The 21,289-nt window shown below is 41.6% G+C and overlaps 2 long non-coding RNA genes across 5 annotated transcripts in view; one reads left to right on the top strand and one right to left on the bottom strand.

The window, feature by feature from the left end:
* Positions 1-21,289, bottom strand: part of LOC107317048 (uncharacterized) — a 69,867-nt gene that overhangs the window by 19,233 nt on the left and 29,345 nt on the right. For 2 of the 4 annotated variants that reach the window (XR_014948160.1, XR_014948162.1), the window contains 4 exons: positions 10,566-10,654; positions 6,732-6,836; positions 850-959; positions 98-277 (listed from right to left, as the gene is read on the bottom strand). This is a non-coding gene — a long non-coding RNA (uncharacterized LOC107317048). The remainder of the gene's footprint in view (positions 1-97; positions 278-849; positions 960-6,731; positions 6,837-10,565; positions 10,655-21,289) is intronic. The other 2 variants (XR_014948161.1, XR_014948163.1) reach the window with 2 other exon arrangements.
* Positions 2,983-21,102, top strand: LOC146760042 (uncharacterized). Its single transcript, XR_014948164.1, has 3 exons — positions 2,983-7,979; positions 13,797-14,026; positions 14,653-21,102. It is a non-coding gene; the product is annotated as an uncharacterized LOC146760042 (long non-coding RNA).

Raw genomic sequence — 21,289 nt, 5'->3', positions numbered from 1 at the left:
AGACCACTGAAATCATTCTTAAACAGGTCTTTATAGGGTTACCACTGTTACCCCTAGGATCATATTGCTTCTTAAACTTTACCCTAAGATTTTGTACCTTACTGTGCAATATCCTTGAGGATAACAGCTCAGAAGCTTGGTTTCAGCCTGTTGCAGATAGAACAGAGACATAGCATGGGAATTCCAGTTGTTTTGTTTTCATAAGTTTTTGCAATATGTAATGGTTTATTTTCACTACCTCTGGAGCCAGGAAAGTTGCATCTGTCATGAGTAACTTCTGCAAAAAATATGATGGTGGAGACTGAAGAATAACAAAAATGCTTTCACACTGAGAGGCCTCTCCCTATAATAACAGCATTCATCAATAATTGTAATAGCAAGTGGCAGCAAGACTTAAGTGTCCTTAAACTACCTTTATGCCTGTACACAGTTGCACTGTCCCATCCTATAAAAAAGGCCAGAGACTCTCACATGATAAGACAGGTCTGGCCCAAGTAGATTGAAGCAGTAGGAAGGTGGTTCAGATCGATATCTAGACCAAAAAAACCCCACCCATCACTGGGAACAGGTAACCTGCCCATAGAGCAGATCAGTGCAGCACAGCCCTGAAAGCTGCTTTTAGGCATTTGGTCCACATCTCACGTGTGGCTGCTCTGCCATGGCCTGCATAGATTGACTGACCAGAACTCCCACAGCCCCTGAGTAATTATTACTGTCTCTTAGGAAGGAAACCACAGGTATAAGACAATACATCAAAAACTTCACAGATTATTTTCTAACTCTCAGTTACATCTCTACATTTGTCACACTTCCTGAGGTCAAACCGGCGGCAGCTTTAATTGTACTTACAAGGAACGCTGTAAAAAAACGGGCACAGAGTTCTAAACCCAACGTTTTCTTCATTATTTTGCAACTTTGGGAGCGGGCCAACATCATTGCAAGATTTGGCATGTGTTTACCTGGAAAGAATGAGAAGGTCCATATTTCATTTCAGCTTTGCAAGGTCTCCTCCTCCCTGCACCCCCTTTCCAAACAAAATCAGGGCAAGCAGAGGAATTAGTCAAAGGGCAAAGCTAATTGTTCTGATGTTGATGTTGATCAGCATGGCTCAGCAGGCTCCTGAGGAGCAATCCCTGAAAGCGAGGTCGGTTCCATCAAGGGTCTACATGCATGCTTTGTCGGTAACCATCTCTCTGTAAATTTGGGGGCACAGAGGATATTTTTGCCCTTTTTTCCACCTAAGACCAGTTTGCAACGTGAGAGATTCATTGGCTTGGGCTCAGAACTGTGAACTCTGAAGTCCAAGCTGATAACCCCACCTGCACCCTGATTCAGACCTAATGAAGGATCATGTTTAACTCCTCTTTTAGAGCTTGAACACAGAAAAACATCACCGTATATCAGCTATTCTGTGAACAGAAATCAGATGCCTTAATTTTTACACATAAGTTTGTCAGGCAACTAACAGAGTTTGTTAAAAATAAAAGCCTACACAGTACTTTAAAGTAAAATATTTTAACAGCATTGAAAAATGGATGGAAATAGAGGCTACCACCAGCTTCATCCCTCCAGAGCCGAGTCTCCTAGGGAGTCCCAGTTCTAGAGATGCAATTGATGGCTCTTCTTCTACCTCCTTCCCTTCCCTGTTGCTGGATCTAAGTGAGGGCTCCATGAGGTTGAGTTCCTCCAAAAAACACAATAAAACCAAGCCCTGGAGACCACAAGCCAGAGGGTTCCCACCATAGTGTCCCTTCTCCTTTGGGATGCTTTAGGAGCTCAGTGAAAGCATTTTGCTGCTCAGCCTCCTGGAGCTGTGCTTTTTTTCCATGGGATACCTAACTTTCTCCATGCACCCTGCAGAGTCTTGCTAACTCCCATCTCAAAGCACAGCAATGTACAGGGGAAAAAATGGCCCAGCATGGATGAAAGGAGGTGGGGACAGCAGCAAAAAGCAACTCCAAACCGGGCTGGGAGCAGCTGGGAGGGAGCCAGATGGGCAGCGAAAGGGGCACAGCCAGCTCCTCAAAAAATAGGCTTTTAATTGTAGGGCATTTTGCAAGACACCCATGACATAAAGTTGAATTATTTTTATTTTTGCTCAAACAGCAAAAATGTAAATGCTGCTGTTTGCACAGAGAATTTTTTTAAGTTGTTGTTGCAAGACAGCACTTAAAAGGAGGCTAATATTAATCATCTCCACGTAAAGCAAGATTAAAGTAACACATCAGCCATTTACTGGGAGCAGCTGATGGGCAGTGGCCTGTTGTGCTGGCTGGTGTTTCTTCTAAGCGGGTATCAAATGGGTCCACGTGGCAGGAACAGAAGAGAGCTCCAGATGGGAGAGCAGTTCCCATCTTTTGCAGAGTAAATCTGCTGTTTGAGGCTATATTATATGACTGAAATTTTATACATATGACTTTGTTGGAGCTGAGATCTCTTCCTTTGAAAATGTGCTACAATAATAATTGCATTTACCAGTTGCCAGTCCTCCTCGCAAAACATTTCTTCTTCTTTTTTTTTTTTTTGTTATTCCGATTGTGAAATTAATTGTCTCTGGCTAATGTAATTAAAAACAAACACTTCTGATTTCAGAGGAGGGAAAGGGGAGAGAAAGAAAGAAAAAGAAAGAAAGGAAGAAAACAAAACCAAAAAAACACACAACTGCAGCCCCGCTTTTCTATTGACAACAAGAAAGCTCTGCCATCCCTGAACTGTTTAATTATTGAAATGAACTGTAACAGTACACTGGATTGTTGCCGAGGTCAGCGAGCAGTGCTGGATGTCAAGAGGAAAGCAGCAGCTCCGAGAGCCCTGCAATGCCCCAGGCTCCGTCTGAAAGCCCACACACTTTTTCTCAGGCATTCAGCCCCCGATAGGTAGCCTGATAGCACGGCCGATTTGCTGGTGTTACAGAAGTCCGACGGTGCTTGCTTGTTTTAAGACAAGCCAAACTATGCTCTGGTGACCACCGTGACGCTGTGATTCCCATGCCCTATCGCATTCCTCTTTCTCAGATCCCAGGCATTTTTTTTTTCCCCTACGTGCAGTCCAGGATGTAGACAAATGAATTCCAAGTGACCTATGTGGGGGTGGACTCTTTGGAAACAAACAACAAAAATAAGATATCTCCTGTCCTCACTTTTTCATTTGCTTGTTCCCTGGATACAGTTTATTCGTGGCAATGAAACGCACATTGTGTCTCTGGAGCGAGATCCAGCAGCAACATCTTTACCACCCCCTATGCTTTTTTTTTTCCCTCCCTTCTCCCTTTTTCTATTCTTTTCCTATTTCAGTCCTTACAAAAGGAATCTTGTTTTACTTTATCTGCTCCTTTAGATGCCAGGTTGCCCTTTAAAGTGTATCATATCAAGGATTTCTATTGATTCAAATGCTTTTTTTTCTCCTCTAGAAAAACTGCTTGTGCATATCTGCACTGGCAGCAGGATCTGCTTTGCAAATAATCACCGTGTATCCAGGGAAAGGGAAAAAACTTCCTTTGAAACTTTCAACGTGGAGAAAATTCTGTAGATAGAAAAACTGCTCGAAAGAAATAAAGCTGCAGTTGGGGGAACAGACAATAAACATTTCAGATTGCTTTATGGCTCACTATTACAGGCAACTATCTTGCTTAAGTAGGCATAACATTTTTCACAGTATATATTTAAGGTTTTATTATGGTTTGGATGAACAGCAGGAAACCATCGCTCTTGAAGGGAGGGGAGAAATAATTTCTGCCAGCCCAGAGGCCTGGCAGGTAGAAAAAGGCACTTTGTAAGCAGGACATGCGTGCGTGATTCACTGTGGCCTGAGCGATGCCCTGTGTGGTGTCCAGCCGCGTGGGCTGCTTGCAGTGCAGGATGCATGCATAGGAGGGATGAGATAGAATGGACCCTGGGAACCAGCACCACTCACGCTGGGTTAGTTGTGCTGGGGCACCAATGGAGAACACAGCCCTGTAAGCAGCTTAGCACTAAGGGGCAAGCATTGGAGCATTTGGGGCCACTGCAGGCTCCTCCAGAGAGGCTCTCCAGGACACTAAGTTACACAGCGACATCCACCTCCAGGCTGCCAAATCCTGACAGCTCAAAACAATGGAACAAAGAGTAACGGGAAAAGAACAGTCCACACCAACGCATCCAGCATTGTCCTGGATTCCCTTCGGCTTGCTTACAATGAGTGACGTCCTTCGGTCTGGGGTGCACCACTTCTGCCAGGATCGACCCCAGCCCATGCCCCATACTTGGGAACCATGCCACAGCCAACAGCAACCCATGTATAAGTCATTATGCAAGAGAAATTGAAGTCACTTGATTTTTTATCGTTATTATTCCCTACACAACAACAGCTTGACCCTCTCCCCAGTTTACTTCTGTCTCCATTTACCGCACCATACCCACCAGTAATCCAGACCCTCCAGACCACAGTATGGGGACAAAACCTTCTAATATAAGGAGTTTCCCTGGCAAAGCCAGGCAGAGCCATGAGGAGCTAATCTCTCTGTACATTATGTGAACTGAAGTAAGTAATTTAACAGCTTATTCCCCCAGGTAGCCGGTGACCACTGTATGTCCCTGCTATTTAATTTGGCAGTTAACCTTTTGAGGGCTGGTAGTCATTTTAGATTAACCTATGTATCCTAAAAGTTAGTAAGCAATTTCCTTCAGGTTAATTTTGTTTTTAATTGTTAATTTTTCCACCTATTTCCAGTGGTCATCTCATCTCCCACAACTGTTTGCCCTTTTTAATGCATTGCTTTGTGAATCAGAGCTGGTGGAGGACAGGGGGACAGATTGCTAAGAAACTGGAAAACATTTTTAAAGAAGTAAGACGAAGCATTTGTGCCACAGTTTACAATTATAATAAAATAAATCTAGAAACCATTTCATGTTTGAGAGCATGTATATTAAAAATATATATATTCCTTTCTATAATGGATAACCATCTTAGGAACAGTAGAACGTGAGTAATTTGTCAGTTTTTCTTTTAATTAAAACTGTGAATATAGTTCACGCACTGTTTGATTCAGCATCAGAGTTTTGGATGAGGGCTAAAACCGATTTCCTCTTAAATCTGTGCTTTCTCAGGACAACTAGCAAAGTGCGCCTTAATATTAAGCTCTTGAACCCAAGAGAGGTTGGCTTGTTCCAGGACCAGTAAATCAACAGATATTGGAGTAATAGCTCTAATAAGGCTCAGGACTTCTAACACTTCTGTAAATGCTCTTTTTACCAAAACAGCATCCATTTTTCCTCTCAGACAACCTGTCTTAATTCATTGCATCATTACCAAGCTGGTCCACTGTAAAATGAATTAAGATCATGCTAGTTAGAACAGATTCATTCTGGGTATTTTTCTCAATGTAATATTTAATTACTATTATTTTTTGTCAAGCAAGAAAACTGCCTGACCTAACTCCAAATCTCTTCTTCTTTATCGTTGCTACCTTGAATCTTCACTGGGAGATGATTTAAACCAATGTGAATTGAGGGTGATCTGTCCCCACCTTGCAGTGTGCAGGGACACAGTACCCATGTCCTTTGCACAACCATATCAAAATCTGCCTAAGCGAAATACAGTACTGGTGTAAGCATCCAAGTGGAGAGGAGCAGTGTGCTCCTTCTGCAGAAATGCAAATGCATGAGCACAGAATATTGCATGTGTTGGGTATCAAGGTCTGCATCCCTCTGCTTCTGCGTTAAGACTCATCTCACACATCTCCCTCACCACAGCATCATCATTCAGGGGGCAGAAATTGCTGTTATGCTTCCAGGAAACTCTTATCCCTTGCAGTATTCAGCTTTAAGCTTTAGTTCCCGCTACCTCGCCTGTTTTGATGAATACCCATGGCACTCAATAAAATTAAAACATCAATGAACAAAACAGATCCGTATGAAGTTTTCCCCACAGATTAGGGAAGGAGAGGAAGCACATCTGGTAGAGGAGTGTCGTGTTGCTAAATACATTCAAGCTCCACTCTGATAGGTGAGTACAGCAATCATCTAACTTATCTGCAATATACCTGAATGCTCCTTGGATCAAAGCCTGGGAAATGCAAAGGAAAAAGGCTAAAAATTGAAAAAGTGCAGCCAACAAAAAAAAAGCCAACAAACCACATTGAAATCTATACTGTAAGCACCACGGTAGTCTCCTGTGTGAGAAAGAGCTCTTTCTTGATTCCCTGGGAATTACTTGAAGACAAACATGGTGAGAATTAGTTTGGAGAGAGTTTGAGGGGAAGCACACCATGAGTAAGAGGAGCAGATGCATCTTGAGAGTTCAGAATTCTTCCTGCCTCTAACTTTATATGCCCTTTACACAATCTTCCACTAATTCTTCTATGCTGATAGTCTATAGAATCTAATTACGCAAAGTTTTTAAAAAAATCCTTATATAAAATGCATAATGCCTGATATCTGAGTCACAAGCACAGTTAATGTAATCTAACACATATTGCGGGAACCTACTGCACACAGATATTACCAATTAGCACATGATTTTAACAATCAACATTCATGCAATTAATAGAACACTTCATATTCCTTCTAATTTTGAGCTCTGCATGAGCATATGTTATCATGACGGAATGTGGGATCATTTATTTATACTGGAAGCAAGGCTCCACACAGAAAGCTGAGATGCTGAAAGTTAGCTTAGAAGGGAAAAGGGTTCAGTTTTGCATTGAGAAATAAATACTTGCAGTCTGATTTTTAAAAGTCAAGCTGCATCCTTACCTTCTCCTTGATTCTAAACTTCTGAAAGGGAAAATGTGCTCTGATTGCAGCCAGGGAACACAACCGGCAGTGAATCAACAAGCAGGTGAACACTTCTCCCTAGGACTGGAGAGCACAATGTCATCAAGATCCACAAAAAAGAAATAACCGTATTGTCATGTTGTATTACTTAGATATTTTCGCATTTAGAGATTATAGTAGCTGAACATCTTGTTTTCCTTAGTATGTTTTGTGGGTTTTTTTGTCATATTTCACTGTGATTAGGGGAGAGTTCTTATATGCCAGATGAAGAATAAAAGTACAAACAGATTAAGCCGTATCCCCAGAGTATTTAGGCTCCCATTACTATCAAATTCCATGGAATTAAGGCATTTAATACCTTTAGGGTCTGGTCGCGTCTCCTTTCCTCACTGCAGAGGAAGCAGGGAGCTGAATCCCTGTTTCTAGAGCCCTGGTAATTGCCAGCCTACCTGACTTGTCTGCTGGTTCTGGGGTGCTAACATGAGCAAAAAGCAGCAAAAACTTACTTTAATTACTGAAATCATAGATGCACTACTAGCTCATTAGGGAGAAAAGCTGTTTAATACAGAGGTGGTTTTTTTACACATAGGTTGGAAGGAATCACACCGCTGGTGCTGCTGCGTTCCCAGTCTGTCACCAAGAAGAAATTCTGAATACAGAGGTTGCGTGAGACTTCCCTCCAGAACACCCTCCTGTCTTCGGCTTCCTGCAGAAAAATCTCACCTGTTCCCCACCAGTGCAAACATACCTGCCCAATGGGCAAGTGACAGCACTGGTCCCAAAGCCCTTGGGCCTTTGCCTCAGGATCTGCTCTAAGCCTCTGCCTCAGGAGGCTGTTGCTGCCTCCTGAATTTTCCTCCATCAGCAGGAACCCAAGCAGCTGCAAGAGCTGCAGATGTAGACTCTAAATCATTGCATCTTTCAGAACAAGCTCCTGGGAGAATTTGGTTTACCACACATCTGACGTGCGTTGATGTGTTGTGGAATGGGAGTAACACAATGATTCTCAGGGCATAACTATTGTGAAAAACATCAGAGGAGTTTTTATCTCCCCCTTTGCTTCCTCCTTCCCACAAGGCAGCATTCCCACAGCATCACCTTTGGGCTGGCTGCTGTTCCAAACCAAAGCAGATCACGGTAATCTATGAATGGCCAAAGAAATGAGAGATTTCACTTGTGGTTGCAGTGTTCCTATGCTTATCTCAAAGGCTCTTCAAACAGATTTAGGTAAGCAAGGAGGAAAGGGCACCAAACATCATTATCTGAGTGTCTCAATCGAATGCCTTGAAACAAATGTGCGGTGAAGGCGGTCTCATTTTCCACGATGACAACGGAGGATACACAACTGTGAAGAAATAAGAGAGGGGGGAAAAAAGGAAAACCTTCATGTCTCATGCTCAGTTTACCTGAGGTAACTTCAGGTAATAGAGCCCCACTGGTGTACCTGGCAGAGTGGGAAACTAAGGGTAATGGCTTTTCACATTGACTAAGTATCAAGAGATACTCTCTTTTGTTGTTGTTGTTGTTGATATCAATAGTAAGTATACATTCTTTTTTAAAAAACATTATTTTTACTGAAGGCTTTACTGCACAAAGAATCCAGAGGGAACAGAAAATCATATAATTGTGCAGGTTGGGGAATTCTCTAAAAATACGTAACCATGACACCCTTGTCATTGCCAATCAAATAATCTTGATAAAAAGTAAAGTAATTAGCCTTTGAGAAGAGCATAAAGCTAATTAAAAATGACAACTTAGTCATTTCCACAAACAGCACAGAGCCAGTCAGTAGTTCTAAGCTCAGTGTGATGCAATACCCTCACCTGCCAAAGGGGCCTTCCTTCAAGCCCATCAAAAGAAACTATACTTTATAGGATAATATTTTTCCTTTGTTCTAAAATTTGGATTTGCTTCATCTACCATACGGTCTGTCGTTTGGTTCTGTGTGTGTGTGTGCATGTGTGTTTTACTGTCTTTTACTAAGACTTTTGCCACCTATCAGTAATTTTTATAATCTAAATGACATTTAGGAGCACACAAAGTCATATAAAACAAGACTATAAAATGTGAAGCATGAGCATATGCATTGTCTGAAAGACTTACAAGTTACAATTAATAACTTTATCCTCATAACAAAGTTGGTTCTTCAAGACTTCCTAAAACATAGCTAAGCTAAAAAAGAAACCCCCAATCCTTCATTTATGCAAATATTTGGGGCTTCTGTACTCCCACTGATGTTAATTACTTAATTAACATTTTAGGAACAAGAGTGATTATTACTTCTTCTGTTGTCATCAAAAATGCTCAAGGAGGACACATCTTCAGAAAGTTATCACAGTTGCTAACACTTTTCTTACACGTATAGATACCTTGCAGGTATCAATAAGTGCCTCTCTTTCTAAATCCTAAGATTCTAAGTATTTTCTAACACACACATCCAATACATATTTACATGTATTTGCTAGAGCCAGTAGTCCATGCTACCTTATTGCTTAGAGTCCATCTGCTTTGAAGGATTAAGGTTTGCTAACCTACGGTGTGCACAGACACCTTTGTCTCCATGAACTTCAGGTGCAACTCCTGAGCACATACATACAGGCCTAGGTTCCAAAAGAGCCAGCCAGTACTGCCATACTGTGCTCTAGTCCAAACACAGGTACCATCAGCACATACAGCTGTGTGCTGCTGGCACTTCATCCCACTAATGTACTGCCTTCAACCACATAGAGGAAATGCAGGTTTGATCCTCAGAATAGGACCTGATGGGCAGATTCTCCCTGGCTCATGTTAGCATTTGACTATAGTTTAAGTTCCAGCTTGCTAGAACAGAATAATGATTTAGGGAAGCCCTTAGGCTGCAAAAACACAATGCACTGGAAACAACCTGCAAAACAGAATGATAGTGACTCAGAGCAAGAGCTGAAAACTTAAGCTCCTTTGACTTACCGGACGTAAGAGGACATGAGTTGGTAAAATAGTTACAGATGTGTATCTAAACCAAATAAAAAGCCCTTGCAGCCATACAGGAAAAAAATGTATCTGCTTGTGCTGCACTGCTTCCACTCCTATGAATGCTTGAAGCAGAAATGTTTGCTTATATTTTGAACAAATGTTGGATAAAACAAAATTCTGAGCAATGTTGAACCAGATAAGGACCTTGATCCTGCTCTGACAGAGCCAGCTCTGACACTAGGAAAGCAAGTCTCCTTAGGATTCCTCTGCAGTCAGAGGGGATCATTCAGCCTCAGCTGCTGCAAAAAGGCATCGTTCTATTAGAGTACGTGGAAACAGATCAACATACACAGACTGTTATCCCAAATGTACAGACCTGCACCTCTTAATATGTAATTCTTTACATGCCAAATATAATGGATTTGGAGAATCTTCCTGATTCTTTGATTCACGATCTTTTCATTGAAAACATTTCCAGTGTCAAATGGGCCCTCTGGCTGAGATCTGCATTTGGTGCAATTCTGAATGATTCTGAGGTGCTTTTTCTCAACTCTCCATTTTAAAGAAGATTTTATATATATTAAACAAGTTTTTACAGCTCCTCAATGAAGCAGCCTTTTCAATAAGCCCACTGGACAAGCAGGTGGTTTGGTCTCCGGCTTTTTTCCTTTGGTGTTATAGAGCACAGGGAAGATAAGGGAAGTGTTGCTTTTCCCTTCCTTTTTTGCTTTCCCCAAGCAAAAGCTAAATTTTTACAGGAATGAAGTAGTAATCTACAATACTTGCAAAGATAAAGCATCTGCTTGATCTTCTGACATTACACTTGTTTCTGAAGAGAAGGTGGGAATGGAAAAAAGATACCTGTGTTGTAGAGGGAGGAGAAAAGAGTGAAATCTCCGCTTGTTCTTGTACCTCTCATCAGACCTACAGACCTTAATTCCAAGTTTAACCTGGAGAAATAAATGGAAAAAATACACTGTGAGGAACAAACCTACACTGGCAGTGGAGCGGCTTCGATCACCTAATAGTTCTTTTTCCTTCTCTGATTTCTTTCTTTGATACTATTTATAAAAGGAGAGCAAAAATGATAGGCCATTCCAAACAAACTGTTAGCATAAACCAAGAGCAAGCATCAAAATTGGCAAATGCCTCTTTAAGACTTGCCTGGCTCTTGAAGCCAGGGAAAAGACTAATAACGCACCTCTCTGAAGGTCCTGGGCTATGTTTATTTCCCATATTTATTTAAAAGAAAATCAAAATACTTTTAAGCAAGTCAGCTGGTTCCAAATTTAGGAACAATTGAACAAAGAGGAATCTGCTAATTCCAGATGGAGTGCATATAGTCCCTTGGCACTTATTACTTACCAAATGTTTCAGAAAGCAAACACATGACCTAAAGGATTTTGTGAGTGTGGGGTCCTCAAAAAAGCTCTTAACAAGTCATGTCTTTCCAACCATATTTACTTTACCCACACACAAAAACCCACTTAGTTTTCCCATTTTTTTAGGGGAAAAAAAAAAAAAACAAACCACAACCAAAAAACCAACATAGAGCAGACAGTGCTCCCTTTAAAGACTATTTACGTACAATTCAGCTATTCCATAAGGCCAGGGGCTCTGTAGGTGTCTCCTTTGAAAGGCTTCAGCTGTGGAGCATCTGCTCCCCGTGCATGAAGGCCACCTTTCCCTGCACCATGGCTGGCGGAGGTGTTAGTTAATGCAGGAGCCCTCCCATGCAGTGCTGTGGGAAACAGGCACCCACAGCAGCCCTTGGTCTCAGAGAGCCAGCACAGGTTTTGTTTGACTATTCTTACATCTGGTCCTTTTCATGCACCCAGTTGTATCCCAACATCCTGCAAATGGGAATTTTCCCATAGGAAACTAAGTCTGATAAACATAACTGAGGAATTTTTTTTAGTAAGTATTATATTTCATTATTATAATTGTTTCACCCCTGAATTAAATACTATGGGGGAAGTATAAAGTAGAAAAAATGAATTTGAAGCAGTTTTGCCCATGATAAAATGATGCTGCAGAGACATTTCCCTTTGCAGCAGTGGTCCAGCCCTAGAAGCACACCAAACCTTCCCATCTTCTGCTGTCTGTATTTCCTACAGAGGGTCTGTCCTCTTTAGCTGGTGGGACAAGCCCAGCCCCACCAAAGGGGCAGAAACCAAGAGACCAGACTGTGCAATAAACATCGGGCTTAATTATCTTTTTCTATTTCTATTATTACTAGTTTTAACATCAGGACAATGTGGACAATACACTAAGCTTTACACATACATGTATGTATATTTTTAATAAAGTGAATCCCCTCTTTTGTTTTTCATAGAACCTTAAGGGTTGAAAAAGACCAATAAGGTCACGTAGTCCTACTGTTAGCCCATAAACATCCAAAGGGAGGTAGAAGGCAAATGGAAGAAGTCAGGCTCTTCTTGGTGGTGCATAGTGGTAGGACAAGGACTTTGTGGTTGGACTTGACGATCTTTAAAGTCTGTTCCCACCTGAGTAATTCTCTGATTCTATGATTCCAATATTTGAACACATTTAGTTCCACACCAACATGTGGATGGATGCCTTTATGATAAGGGTGACAGAGCATTGGAACAGGTTGCTGAGAGAGCTGTGGAATCTCCTAGGGAGATATTTAAGACCTGGCTGGATGCCTTCCTGTGCAACCTATTGTAAGGGAACCTGCTTTAGCTGGGATATCGGTCTCAATGATTTCTTGAGATACCTTCCAACCTCTGTCATTCAGTGATTAGATTAAAAACAGACACATGTAACTTAGTTACATGAAAAGGTGATGTCTATTTCTTTAAGACTTTTTTTTTTCCCCCATAGAATCATAAAGGTTGGAAAGGACCACCATGATCATCTCATCCAACTGTTAAACCCATCGACCCATTCCCTTTTCACTCTGCCTCTTGTTTTAACCTTCATTTACTCTGTAACCCTCTTAGCAAGACCTGTATAGATATCATCTTTTCACAGCCGTGGACTCGGACCAGAAAGAACCCGAGGACAAACGTGTTTATGTCACTGCAAGTATCAGCCTCACACGGGCTGCCCACTGCTGGAGATGTGTGAACCCAAACCTCACTGCCACAACCCCTGACGTTTTTGCACCACCACCATTTCTCTGCAAATCCTTAAGCTGCACCAGCTGACTCTGCCAAACAAATTATTTTACATTTTTTAACTGAAATGCTTTTTGTTTTTATTTTAATGAATCCCCTAACTCCGAGTTTAATTAAACTCATGTTTTTTAATTAATTACCAACAAATGCAAATAAGGGAAACTACACAAACATGTATTCGCCGTTCACAGATAGATACAGTTGCTGTCTTTTTTAATCCTCAAGAGTCAGGATTTGAAAATCTTTAAGTCTTGAGGGTCACAACCCCCAAATTATTTTCAGTTGGGGATTTATGAGAATATCTTCCTAGTGAATGGCAGGGAGCTCAATTGCTTAAAGGAACATAAAGCAAACTGCAGTTTCATTAGCTTAACCAAGTTGCTCTAGTTAAACAACGGTATAAGTCAGCAGAATTAGGCTTCTGTGTAAGTTATCAGAAGAGTAGAATGTAGGAACTTCTCCATCAGAAGTGTGTACAGTTAATAGTCCTAAATGCTGACAAATGCAAATGCAGGCTTATTAAGTACTCTCTCTAGTTATCCAAGTTCAGCTACAACAGAAATCCTAAAAGGAGGAAAGCAAAGTTCAAGCAACAAAACCCAAAGCTCTGACAGCCAGGAAACACAAATTTAAGGCATGGAATATGCTCGTGCTTAAACCTTGGAAATTGCAAGCACCTCCAGGCAGTGCTCTCCTGGTACTTGCAGTGGCTGCCAGAGCCTGAGGACATTTCACAGGGGGGTTACCTTCTTTCCTGTATATGAATCATTATTTTCAGCATGAAATATTTCAATATCTCATGAAATATTACTCCAAAGAGCTTCTCTGATGACTTTTTTAACTCAAAATGCCATAAAAGCAGCCTGTCCTGTTTGCAGAGCTAATACATAGGATTATTTAAATTGCTACAGCAAGAAGCCAGGAATCTTTGTTTCTGTTCCCTTCCTAGGCCTGACATGGATGAGTCTGGCCATGTCCACACATCCCATTTAGATCTCAGAGCCCCAGAATGACTTCAGTTCGCACACAGAGCTCTCCAGCTTGCTTAACCCTGAGCTGGGTGATGAGTGTTGACCTTGCAGGAACACAGCCCAAAGCCCAGCTCAGCATCCCACCCCTGGCACCAGGCACAGCCAGCAAAAGGCCCCTGGACACTGTGCTTCCACGTAAAAGCAGCAGGTAATGGTAGTTTTCCTGCATGACAAAGTAATTTCTTACGTGCAGCAAAACCCTACAGAAACTGCATGTTTCCACTTCTTTATATTAAATGACATTCAGAGTTTTTTGTATGTAAATACCTATACAGTGTATGCAGGTCAGTTCAGCTTATTCCCATCTCACCCTCCTCCCTGAAACATCAGGCAGATTACTTCGCCATTTACTACAGAGTAGGTCAAGTGGCTTTTTAACACCAAACTATCTGCACTTCCTTAAAAGACTTCACTGCCCCACAGGATGCAACGTGTGAATGCACTCATTTTTGGTGCTTCTTTCCCCACCAAGAGAGAAAATAATATCTTAGAGGCACGCATATGTCATACAGCTTCAGGGCAAGTGGGAATTTTTCCCACTCTCTGCCCCAGACAAAAAATGGGAATAAGTCACCCTTAATGAACTTATGCAAAAAAATGTAATTATGTTAAGCTTATCTAACTGACGTATTTTAAGGAGGTTAACTGAAAGATGTCAGATGTGCAAAGTTATTTGTTGTGTTTAAAGATACTTGTGTTCTCATCCTTGGGAAAATTCTTCACGTTCCCTGTCCTGCTGCACTTAGCAATGATCCTATCTTGATTGCATTCCAGTTACCCCGTGTCAAAAATAATCAGGAGGAGGAATGATACAACACGAGAGCATTCTGGGGAAGGCTGCGATCCCAGTGACACCTCCTTCCCCTGCTTGCCCAGAACACATGCAAAACAAAACAAAACAACAAGAAGAGATCTGTACGATGGTGTGAGCACAAGAGGATGGAGCACACAGAGTATTGCTCTGGGTGCACAGAACCTGGGCTCCCACCCAGCCCGGCCTCGGCGAGGTGGGATTTTCCTTCCTTAAGAAATATTGCAAACAGAAGATTCCCATGTTTGAAAGGTCAGAGGAAAAAAATATAATGCACTCACGAAGAGACAACCTCATTAATCCTGTTGTTCTTGGCCCAGTCAATAGAAGAAACATAAATGCTGTCAGCACTGCGCCGCTAGATAAAGGATAGAAAGTGGGAATGAAATGTTTTACTGCGAGGACTGTTCTGATGGTTTGAGAACATTTCTGGAAATAACCTGAGCTGAGAAAATGTTTCCTAGGAGGAATACATGCTGTGGGAAACTGGGTGGAAGATAAAGTTTGGTCAGTGACCTTCTCACTATCCTCTAATCATGCAGCATGCTGCTCAAAGAGAGAAAAGGGGAAAAGAAAGGGATATTGTGTAGGCAGAGATGCTGTACCTTCCTGGCACTACATGAAGTGAAGTGGAAAACACAGGGGTATCATAAATCTCTATTTCATGCTTTCGGATACTGTAGTGAAATAATAATCGACTGTAGCTTGCAGGGGGAAAAAAAAAGCGTTACTTTTGGTTTAGGGCACTGTAAGAGCACAAAACGCAATACACCTCCAGTGAGCATAAAAACAAATGACAAAGTTGCCGAAAGGGGAACATGCTTTTCTGTCTGTATAACACTAGAAACGGAGAGAGAGCATCATATCTCCCCAAAAGCAGCAGTGACAGAGGGCACCTCTCTCATACAGGTGGCTCCAGGAGCCTTCCACGGCCAAAAGCTCTGCTTAACCTCACACACATGAATGCATCAGCAGCATTCGGATGCTGTCTGTGTACAGAGTGAGTAAATATTAGCATATGTGGGTACTCTTGGGAAGATTAGGAAGCCATCAAATACAGCTATCCGCAGCGCTCTGCACACTGAGAGAGCATCAGAAAACTCCTTTCTTTGGCTATTTGCAGGGAATATCACTTGGCTTTTCTTTATATATATATATATTTTTTCTTCCTTATCTCTTTTTCCTTTAAAAACAAAATTCCTGCAGTTTGTCTGTCTAAAAAGCAGTCGTTTCAGGACCGGTGCTACAGAAATACCAAGACTGTTCTGGTTTCTGTATCAAGCCTTTGAAAAACACAGCGCAGTCCTCCTGAAGCAGCACTACTGGGGTAAAGCCACAGAACAGAAGTTGGGTAAATATTTTCCTTGTGCTCATCAGTAGCTGGCTGTTGACAAACATCCTCCTAGAGTGGTAATGCAGGATAATGCTGTCATTACCGGGGGATAAACACTGCGGCTGCAGCACGGCTCCATCGCTCTCTCAAAATAGAGGGCAGGCAGAGAATTATATAAGATCTCCCAAAGTATTTCGCCAATCAGCGCTGAAATAATTGCAGAAGTGACTGGTGAGGTAGTTCAGACAAAAGGCAGGACGAGTCGAACTGCTCAAAGTAGGGAGAAACCTTTTCATTTTCATTTTTATTTATCTCTTTTTTTAGGTGTTCTTAGAGCAAAGAGGAAACGGACCGGACAGAACGAGATTTCTGCCTGCCTTCTTCACTTGCTGGTTGCCTATCAGACATGAAACAGAACGGGTGCAATAAGCTATTCTCTTATTTTTCTTCCATCCATCTGGAAACGAGAACTACCAGAAGTCTGACAAGAAAGCCTGATCTCCAGCCAGATTTCTAGAAATGTTAATAGGAGTTCCTTATTCAAAAGTCACCTTCAGAACTTACGAGTTTCTTTTCCTGATAGTTCAGATGTCTCATCACTGACCACAATTATTTCTGGAAAGGGACCAAAACGTTTCCTTCAGGATTCTCCTGCTACCATATCTAATGAAATATACAGCTCTGTAGAAATAAATCTACACATCATACATGATAATGCAGGTTACCAGAGATGAGATTAAGAATAAAACCCTTCGAAAAGATGATAGACAGTAGCACAAGAACAACAGGAATATTTCACTCACGGGCTTTGCTCAAAAGAGAGTTTGATATGGAGAGAGCATTTCTTCTGCTTAAGAATCAGCTTGAAGCTTTCCGGATGCCAACCAAAGAGGTCTCAGAGATAGCCCAGTGATGGTGAGCATCACTGTAGCTTGTGCGTGGCTTGATTTCACAGGATAATAGAACTGTTTGAGTTGGAAGGGACCTTTAAAGGCCATCTAGTCCAACCTCCCTGCAAGGAACAGCTCAATAAGGGTGCTCAGAACCTGATCCAGCCTGACCTCGTATGAATCCATGGATGGAGCTCCCATGGAGGGGTATCAATGGTCGGGGCATCCACAGACTTGCCCCAGGGATGATGTTCCTCATCCCTCAGAAGCTGGAGATTCAGACAGAACTTGCTGTCACAGTAGGACCTCAGAAAAAAACAGCAAATACCACAGAGGCTCAGACAGACCTCTACAACCAGGGCATCCATTCCATCACTTCCACTGGGTGAACTTCAGGACCAGGTGGGACCTACTGAGGCTCCGAGCAATGCCACAACGCAGCACCAGCAGAATTTTCCTGCTCCATTTTGTACAGTGCAACTTAATGGCCCTATCGACATCTTCAGTGATATACGTCCTGTGATCAGTGCAATTACTGCATGTCATCACCACTGTAAATTTACCCAGCCTGAAACCATTTTAAACTTAAACTGCATACTTAAGAACTACTATCCACCTCCTCTTTGTAAATTAGCTATATGATTTATCTGTGGGAACCATTTCAAAAAGTATACATTCAGAAATACATATACCACATGATGTCTTTTCCATATGGCATCTCATAATTATTTTGCTGTGTGTGAACATGATGAAAACAGTTTCATAATTCTCCAAGGGTTAGGGTAAATTATTTCAATTAGACATATTTCAGAGCAAACATTACCTTAGGGTTTATTAATAATAGTACCTGAGAAGGAACAGCTGCCTTTTAAGCAGCGAGAGCTGTCAGCTTCTCACTGCCCCCCCTGTTGCACCCCTTTTGTGACTCTAAAAAAATGGCAGATTTTCTCATGCTTTACCTAAACAGAGAACTTGGCAGCAGAGACCTGGTTGTAATCCTCAGCAAGGGAGCTGGTGGGTGGATTTTTTCCCTATAAACTCTTGTATAAACCACACCAGTCTCCTGGTATTTATTTTGTGTAATGTTGGAAATCATACACAGATCCAACAGGCCATGTAAAAGAGTTTTGTAACTTCCTGAAATCCTTTCAGACGAAATCTTTTCTCCAACAGTGGTCCCAGGTCATGGGGATATCATCACCAGTTTTTAAGGGCAAGGCTCCTCAGCCATTTCTAAGAGCAGAACTTTGAAATTAGGCAAGGAATATCTAAATTAGATCAGCTAATGATCAGGAATTGCCAATGGAATTATTAGAAAGAAAACTAAATTGTTGAGGTATACAGACCATTCTGTCAGCACTGAGCTTACAAGCAGCCCGTATCACAGATTTTAGTGCCCCATCCCTCATCTAGTTGTTTTTATGTATTAATACTGTCATACGGCATGCACTGATTTTCAACTACAGCTTCTGTGCTTGCTCCTCCCTGCAATTAATACTTCTGTGTTTAAAGGCAAATGCCTAAGAATCACTTAGGTGCATTCAACTCCCTAAAAACCTGAAGCTGAAGTGTGCTGAGAATCGATTCCTGTCTCCCCTCACCCCACTCTGCTTGCAGGGGTGAGGAAACTGACCTTAAATACACAGTCATTATAGCTGGGTTGAAGAAAGGGACAGAGTCTTCAGGGTGATAAATCATACGGATACAACCATGGAGAAGGTTGGTGTGACTGACTCTTAGCTACAAGCTGTGGGATGAAATAAAATCTGCCATGGAGCTGTAGGTCTGAGTGGGAAGTAGGGAATTAGCTCCCACCAGCTCTGCTTATCCATGACCAGGCATGAATAAGAGCTGGAGGCACTAAGTAGGGACTGAAGAAAACTGGAACTGAGAGCCCTCTAATAATGTCTGTGAAAGTGTTTTAGAATAAATATGCTGAGAAATCAACCCTCACCATCAAGTGTGGGTGCTCCATCCCTGGAACTGCTCAAGGTCCCACTGGATGGGAATTTGGGCAAACTGGCCTAGTGAGAGCTATCTCTGTCTATGGCAGGAGGGTGAAACTAGATGGTCCTTAAGACTCCTTCCCATCCAACCCTTCTATCATTCTATGACTGTCAGACTTTGAATCCTGCAGTCCCTGGGTAGCTATGAACTGAGATGGAGCAGGCATCTAATTTATAACTTGTATCACTGCCATCACCAATAGATACATATATATTTTATATAAATAAAAAGAAAGGTATAAAGGGAATATACATACATACATAACTGTAGGTATAACAAACACATACGCTGCCCATGATTGCTTGAAAGCCAATACGAGGGTATCTAAACTGCTTAGTTATCACCAGGCCAAACACAAGAGTTACACTACATCACTATCACACTTAAACACTTAAATCTTTGCATCTTTGATACAAGAGTGGAAATATCTAATCTCTTTCTGCTTATCTTGCAAGGGAAGGACTGCTATTATAAGACCTCTAAACTTTGCTGTCCTCTCTGCTTAATCCCATTATTTATTATTTTCCCCATAACTAGACAAACATAATTACAGTTCATATGGTTTTACGCCTTTCAAAATACCACACTTTGCTGACTTCAATTCTTCGAACAAGTGTGCTGTTGGTACTCTCCACCAGACCTTTCCTTTCTTAACCACTTGCAAATCCATTGGCTCACTTCAATCCAATTCAATAGAGAAGCCCTGAAGATCATTAAATTCCTGCAACGTCTGCTAATATTGGCAGCTGGAGACAGGTAGGAGATTAAAAGGAGTGACTCTGTAGCAGGAAGACTACAACATGAGGCTCTACAGCATCATTTCTGTTGGTTTGGCCATTGCCAATAGGTACACACAGGGTTTTGACCCAAATTCAAAGGAAATGAAGCTTCAGTAATTCTATGTCTGAAGTGACAACTGTCCTCATTTCCACAGTGTCTTATTCTCAAAGCACTGTTTCAGTTGTTTTCTACATTGCAATACATTGTGAGGAACCAAACTGACAGGGCTGCCTGACTTCTAGCGTGGAGAATTCTGTATCCAGTTCTACACCAAGGCACAACATCTTGTCAACTGCCTATTGCTTTTGAACCCTAAAGATTACAGCAGCAATGTAGCAAGGGCTTATATCACCATTCATCTGTACTGTAAATTCTTGCATACTGCAGGGCTCATGCTATTCTCATACCTGTTTACAGTAACACTGCACAAGTAAATCATGTGTACACTCACGTTCAATAGTTATGCAGTATTCTCTATTGGCAATGGGACTAGACTGGGAGTTAGAAGACAGACTTCCATCTGGTAGTAAAAGGTTGTGGGACTATAGAAAGTCATGTGTTTTTTTCTTTTCCCCTCTGTCCTTTCTTCCTCTCCCATACTTTGCCTCATTTATTAGTTCAAACTAAAAGTCCTCGAGCGGAAAGGCCTATTTTCACCAGATGTTTGCATGAGCCTAACACATTGGGAGCCCTTTCTTAGTTGAAGTCCAGATGGCCTATAGCAAAGTAGATAATAACAAGACTCACACACCGGCTTTCTTATATCTGTATGACAACATCACCTTTGAAATGGGAATACTTGACTACGCTGTAAGAATACATTTTCACTTGTATGTTTAGCTGTAATAGGCCCACTAAAATACAAACACAGGAACTTAAAAGTGCCTCTGCCAGAATTAATGGACAGTCAGACAAAGACCAAATTTGTCTTCTGCCAAGAAATTAATAATCTCAAGGCATCAGAGATTTTGCCATGCCTGCCTTGTTTTGTGTGCTGTACCCAGTCAGTGAACACATCTCTTACCCTGCCCCAAGAGAGAGACCAGATTTCTCACCCACCCACCTGTCTCAAGACCCTTTCACAAATTTCCTTTGCTTTTTGAAGAAATTTTCCTTGACAAAGGTGATTATCAGGTATTAAAGGCTAATCTTATGATAAAATTGTGAATTAGTAAGCCTATTTCTTAACTAGTCAAAAGCAAATCCCTCTTGCTCATACCTTGTTATGTTAACATTACATGCTACCATCACTGGTATTTAATTGTTCATCAGGAAAATAACCATCTCAAGCAGAGATATTGACATGAGTCAAGGTGGTAAGGTCATGCACTTCAATGTGTTTTTCAGGTTATTTTACTTAATCCCAGCGGGCTTTTACTTTGTGTATCAATTTGTACAATAAAGTTGCTTTATGAGATTGAGTTTACCCATATGTTGTTAGTGCACTTAATTAAACTCAGAAATGCTTAATCCCTTCTAGGACCCTGATTCTATCCTGAAACACAATGTTGTGTGGGCCCTTAGTGAGAGAAAGTCCATGTAATTTGACACAAATTACACAGGCCTCCCTGAAGCGTTTCCTTGTATGTT

The sequence above is a fragment of the Coturnix japonica genome, chromosome 7 (assembly GCF_054131305.1).
Source record: "Coturnix japonica strain WE chromosome 7, WE-NBRP24, whole genome shotgun sequence".
Classification (NCBI taxonomy): Eukaryota; Metazoa; Chordata; class Aves; order Galliformes; family Phasianidae; genus Coturnix; species Coturnix japonica.
This window is presented reverse-complemented; position numbering and strand designations above follow the sequence as displayed.